We start from the raw sequence: 6,735 nt of genomic DNA, 5'->3' as shown, positions 1-6,735 counted from the left end.
GAAATGCAAATTTTTCCCCCACACGTATCAGTTATCTCATTATTCTGACACTCCTATGAAACAGATAAGGATCATTGTATTTTTTAAATCCCACAGCCTGAGAGCAGAAACTTTTTCCTTTGGGAGTGGATAGACAGCATCATGCTATTTCAGAGTGGGGGCGGGGGCAAGAGCGATGAGGTGCGTAAGTCACTCTTTTACTATGGCTTTATTTTTTTTTAAGATTTTATTTATTTATATTCATGAGAGACACACAGAGAGAGAGAGGCAGAGACACAGGCAGAGGGAGGAGCAGGGTCCACGCAGGGAGCCCCGCGCAGGACTCGATCCCAGGACCCCGGGTCACGCTGAGCCACCCAGGCGTCCCTTGCTATGACTCCAAATGCCATTTGTTTTGGTTGCTTCAACCCACCGTGACTCATACTAGGGAAAAGGGTGTGGCCCGGATAAAATACAACCATGCTGATTGACTTAAAATGCAAATTAATTTGTATTTAAAGGACAACCCGTTAAAATCTTTTAAAGGATGTTGTTATGATCCTATAAGTATTCTTCAGCCAGAGTTTTATAATCAGATGCGGGTTATTCGAAGAGAACACATTTCTACAATTTCATGGTGTGCAAAAGCAAGTGTGATGAATGAATGAATGATTGAGTTAAGGTGTTGATACAAAAATATGCCCCATCACTCACTCTGCCAGGCACTGTTGCAAGCACTTCATTTGTATCAGCTTATTTCTCAGAAAAGCGCTCTAAATTAGGTACTATAATTATCTGCACTTTACAGAGGAGGAGATAGGCTCAGACAAATGGATTGCCCAAATTCATAGCTGGTGTGGGAGCTGGGATTTCAGCCCAGGCAGTTTTGATTGTAACCAGATGGAAAAACAAAAAAACAAAAAAACAAAAAAACAAAAAAACCTCATAGCTATCTATCATCTGGTAACTGGTCTGGCATTAATAGAGGGGCAGTGGTATTCTTCTGCTTAAGGTAAACAATTTTAGGTGCACCTGCTACTCTGGATCTGAGGGTTGTGAGTTTAAGTCCTACATTGGTGTAGAGATTATTAAATAAATTTCAAAAAAATTTACAAAACACCAACTTCATTTCTGTCCAGGTCATCACAGAACTGAATAAAGTAAAAAAAAAAAAAAAAAAAAAAAAAAGAACTGAATAGAATGAGAACTCTATAATCACCTGAGCACAAACAGAATCAAGAATGTTGTGCAAACCACCATTATTTTTCAGCTATGTTTGGAAAATGATTATTCTCTTTATTAATCATTGAGTCACATACTTGTTAAGTTATTAAGGGGTAAATGTAAACAATATTTTTTTCTCTTTTTAAAGCATATTCGGAGGGCCATCTGGCTGGCTAAGTCTGTAGAGCTGGGGATTCTCGATCTCAGAGTCATGAGTTCAAGGCCCACCTTGGGTGTAGAGATGGCTTAAATGAGTAAATAAGTTTTTTTAAAAAGCCCATTCATAGATTTAGATTTAAAAAACGTTTTTGATTAGGTTGTATTAGGAAAAGTGTCCTAAAAATGAAATATATTGAAAAAAATTTGAAATTATTTAATAGAATTCCTATCAAAGTCATAAACTTATGTACTATGACTCTTTAATCACAAAAATATGACAAGAATAGAACACTGAGGTCATTTCACAAACTTTTGTTTGCCATCTATATGTCAGGCAGTAGGGTAGGTACAAGGAATACAAAAATAAATGAAGCATGGGCATTTGTCCTCAGGGTAGTCATAGACTGAAAAGGGAGACAAATAGACAAGCACTTTTAAAATGAATAAAAATGTTCTTACAGTAGAGCAGTGGAAGCCATGGAAAGGACAACCCAGTCTAGAGGAACCAGAATGTTTCATAGTTATGGTACTAGTTGATTGAAATCCTGAAAGATGAAGAGTTTTTCTGGAGGAAGGAAAGAAAGGCTTTCTACATTAAAAAAAGAAAGAAAGAAAGAAAAAAAATCTGGTGGATTTAAGGGATAGCTAGAAGTTTGGTGTGATTAAATGTTAGGAGGAGAGTAATACAGCAGGGAAGGAGATGAGAAAAGTGAGTCAGCTGAGGTTATGATATCCTAATGATGAAAAGCTTTCTGTGCTCATCTAAGGAGGGCATATAAGTTTGTTCATGAGAAAACTAAGGCTGAGAATGACTAACTGAATATGTATTTTTAAAATATTAAACAATATTTTTAAATATTAAACAAATCTGCATATGTTTAATGTATATGAGCCAGATTAACATCAAGAAAACTCTAGGAACGCCTGGTTGGCTCAGTGGTTGAGCGTCTGCCTTTGGCTCAGGTTGTGATCCCAGGGTCCTGGGATGGAGTCCCACATTGGGCTCCCTGTGTGGAGCCTGCTTCTCCCTTTGCCTGTGTCTCTCCCTCTCTCTGTGTCTCTCTCATGAATAAATAAATAAATAATATTTAAAAAAAAAAGAAAACTCCATATTCATTTCTATATTTAGTCTTGAATTGGCAAAGGAACTTTCCATCTTTTTCTGATCCCAAATAACTTTTAACTTGAAATGAATTATTCTAGGAAAGAAAATCTCCTTAATACCTTTGCAGAAGAGACCCTATAGTAATTATAAAATGGATCAAATCATCTGGATTCAAATGGAATAAATATCTCTTTATTAAAGGCACCAAGACTGGGGGCTGGTTTAAGTTTTGATTGCATTAGAAGCACACTCTTCTTATATTTTTATTTGGGGCGCCTTTTGGGTGGGGTGGGTTATGATATTCCAGACAGCAGTTTGAACACATCTTGAGCCATTAAATCTCTACTACAAACAGTAGGAGGAAAGAGGGTGTGGAAGCGCAAATGGGTTCACCTCCCAGCTGAATTAGCTTTATAGAAGTTCCAAACAATGTAATACATTTATCTTCTTGGTCAGAACTTAGTGAGATGGGTAGTCCTACCAAGGAGTATTTTGGCTGGGTACAATGAAGCTTTGAGAGATTAGGAAGGAGATATTAAAGGAAGGAGATAAAGGAAGGAGAGATTATGGTTGTTTTGAGAAGTAAGGAAAAGTTTCATGAAGATGGGTGTACTTGAGATAGGTCTTGAAAGCTGTATAAAGTTTTGATATGCTGGAGGGATGATACACAGAGAACAAAGAAACTAACTCAAATTGAGACAGGTAGTAACTTCCATAAGAGATTTGTGGAATTCCTTAGGGAATATATCCTCGTAAAATGAGAGTATTGAACAAAGCCATTCTCATTCCAACCTCATGACTGTTACATTGTCATATGGAGGTATGATCTATATGATGATCAATTGAAATTTTCCATTGAATTGATGCTAAATATACTCTATTCACTGATACAAAACAATAATATTTGGGGATGATGGGTTTCATGTGGTGGTGATATTTCTTTGAGCCCATCTGAGGTCAATACCTCTGCTTCCACAGGAGATCCCATCCTTTATTTTTTTGTGATCATGTATTTATTTTCCAGATTTATTAAGATGTGATGTAATTAGTGTATGAGAAATTGGCCATAAAGTGTACAATTTCATCAGTTTTGATGTGTGTGTATGCATGCACAAAACCATTATTACCATCAAGATAATGAAGATATCCCCAAGTTTCCTTGGCCTCCACCATCCCCAGACAAACACGCTGTTGCTTACTGTCACCGTAGATAAGATTGCATTTGCAGAAATTTTATACAAATGGAATCCTACATTCTTCTTCTTTTTTAAGATTTTATTTATTTATTTGAGCAAAAGAGCAGAAGCGGGAGAGGGGCAGAGGGAGAAGCAGACTCCCTACTGAGCAAGGAACCCGATGGGGGCTCAATCACAGGACTTTGGGATCATGACCTGAGTCAAAGGCAGACGCTTAACTAACTGAGCCACCCATTATTCTTTTGTGTCAGACTTCTTTCATTTAGCATAATAATTTTGAAATGCATCCATGTTGTGTATGTATATCAATAATTCATTCCTTTTATTCTTGAGTAACATTTAATCATATGACTATAATGCAATTTACTTGTCCACTTACCTATTGACTATTTGAATTGTTCTCAGGTTTTGGCTATCAATATTTCTGTTCAAGTCTTTATGTGGACATACATTTTCATTTCTCTTGATAAGTGCCTAGGAGTGGATGGCTGGATGATATGATAGGTTTTATTTAACTTTTTAAGAAACTGCCAACCATCCTTTGCTTCCACCATTCCACTAAAACTTTTTATCAAGATCACCAATCACCTTGTTGTTGCTAAGTTCAATGGTCAGTTTCAATCTTTATCTTAGGTGCAGTATTGGATACAGTTGGTCTCTCACTCCTTCTGGAAACAAGTTTGGTAACTGGCCTTTGACAGCTTTGACTCTGCTTCTTCCCTAGCCCCTCATTATGTATGTTCTTATAGTGGTGGTTAGAGGGACCCTTAAATTGATCTGGTTGCTCCTCCAACTTCTCTCCTCAGATAGATAGATAGATAGATAGATAGATAGATAGATAGATAGATAGATAGATTTCATGAGAGACACAGAGAGAGAGAGGCAGAGACACAGGCAGAGGGAGAAGCAGGCTCCATGCAGGAAGCCCAACGTGGGACTTGATCCCGGGACTCTAGGATCACGCCCTCAGCTTTAAAGCTAATGTCCTCCAGTGGCAGAGGAGGCCATACATAATCTGATCCCAAGCTTCTTTCTCCTCTCCCATCACACTCCCCTTTGTCCACTCAGCCCCAGGCAAAATAGCCTCCTACCTTCAATGTATCACCCCTCAAGTCCTTCACACTTGCTGTTTCCTTTTTTTTAAAAAATGTATTTATTTTGAGAGAGAGAGAGCAAGCCTGTACAGGAGTGCGAATGTGGTGGGGAGGAGCAGAGGGCCAGGGAGAGAGAATCTCAAGCAGATTCACTATTGAATATGGAGCCCAACACAGAGCTTGAGGACCCTGAGATCATGACCTGAGCCAAAATCAAGAAATGAAGAGTCAGATGCTCAACTGACTGAACCACCCAGGTGCCCCCCCCCCTTTTTTTAAGATTTATTTATTTATTTTTAGAGTTGTTTTCTTTTTAAAATTCTCACAGAAATACATTTGCATTAATTAATTCATTTATGATTTCAAGTTTTTAAAAGACTTTCTGAAATTATTTATTTTTTTTAAGATTTTATTTATTTATTCATGAGAGACAGAGAGAGAAAGGCAGAGACACAGGCAGAGGGAAAAGCAGGCTCTCTGTGGGGAGCCTGATGTGGGACTCAATCCCGGGGATCGCACCCTGAACTAAAAGAGATGCTCAACCACTGAGCCACCCAGGCATCCCTGATTTCAAGTTTCTATTTAAATTCTAGTTAGGTAACATGTTGTATAATCTTGGTTGCAGATATAGAATTTAGTGATTCATCACATATAACACCCAGTGTTCATCACAACAGGTGCCTACTCTGACATAAGAACCACAAGTCTTGCTCCCTCACTTGCCTTAGGTCTCCACTCAAGAGACATCTTGTTATCAAGGTGACAAGATGACTTCCCTGACTTCCTATCCTGCCTCCCACTGCTTACTCCCTTCTGCTCTATTTTTCTCCATAGCTCTTATAAGGCTCTGGCCTAGTATGTATTTACTAGCTTAATTTTTTGTTGTCTGTCTCTCTGCCACTAGAGGATGAATTTAATGAGGACTTTGTTTTGTTTACTGCTCAATCCTCCACAATTAGACCAATGTATGACACATAGTAGGTAATCGGTTAATATTTGTTGGATGAACAGATACACAATCTGTAGTGCCTTCTACCTCTTCAGTTGTGTGATTTGATTTATTAAAGTAAAAACTTAAAATATACATCCACCAGCAAAATTTACTTCAAGATTAGTAACTGACTAACATGTGAATTCTAATTATTTTCTCTCTTGTTAGAAGCCAATAATATCAATCATGTTCAGAAAAGCCAGGTGTGTGTGAGTCCTTTTCTAATTAAAATATCTTGATTTTAGAAACTATTGGAGTAGCCACTGGAGGGAGCTCATGCTTTTTTTTTAAAGCAAGAAAATTCTATCATTTGATAAAATGACCACAAACAAACTCAACAGCAAAGTTCTTTTCAAGGTTAATGTAAGTTTTCATTGTTCCTTATTTCCACTACCACCCCTCCTTCAATGGACGGTGAGAACTGTTGGGTCTGCCCCTGGACAAATATATCAACCCCAGGTCCAGCAGGGACTAGTTCCTCTATCTTTCTGCTTTTATCTTTGAAATAACAACAGCCAAGTTCTTATGTCAAAATCTTCCTCAAGAACCATCTGATGGTTTTTTACTTTTTATGTGTTTATACTTAAAACTTCAAAGGGTGATAACATTTTAGTTGGTTTTGAAAGATATTGGTGATTTTGTGATAGTGGGGAAATAGCTCCTTTGAAGATAAATCACTGCACATTATCAATATTTAATCTCATAAAGGATAAAGAAACAGAGACTGGTTCTTATTCTTTTGCCAGATTTCTTGGGTGTGCCAGATGAAACCAACGCAGTTCATTGCCTTAATCTGTAAGATCTGCTGTTACTGCTGGGTTAATTTAGACAATGTAAAGACTATTAATGTTCCTGATTTTCATTGTCATAGGAACCCATTAGGAAAATGCCCATCTTGGGCCCAAGGTGTTCTGATACCATTATACATAATTTTCCATCACATGAGAAATATAATAGGCTGTGGCTAGTTTTTTGGATTTGTTTTAG

Source organism: Canis lupus, chromosome 32 (genome assembly GCF_011100685.1).
Source record: "Canis lupus familiaris isolate Mischka breed German Shepherd chromosome 32, alternate assembly UU_Cfam_GSD_1.0, whole genome shotgun sequence".
Classification (NCBI taxonomy): Eukaryota; Metazoa; Chordata; class Mammalia; order Carnivora; family Canidae; genus Canis; species Canis lupus.
The sequence above is the reverse complement of the archived record's forward strand: the minus strand, read 5'-3'. Positions refer to the sequence as shown.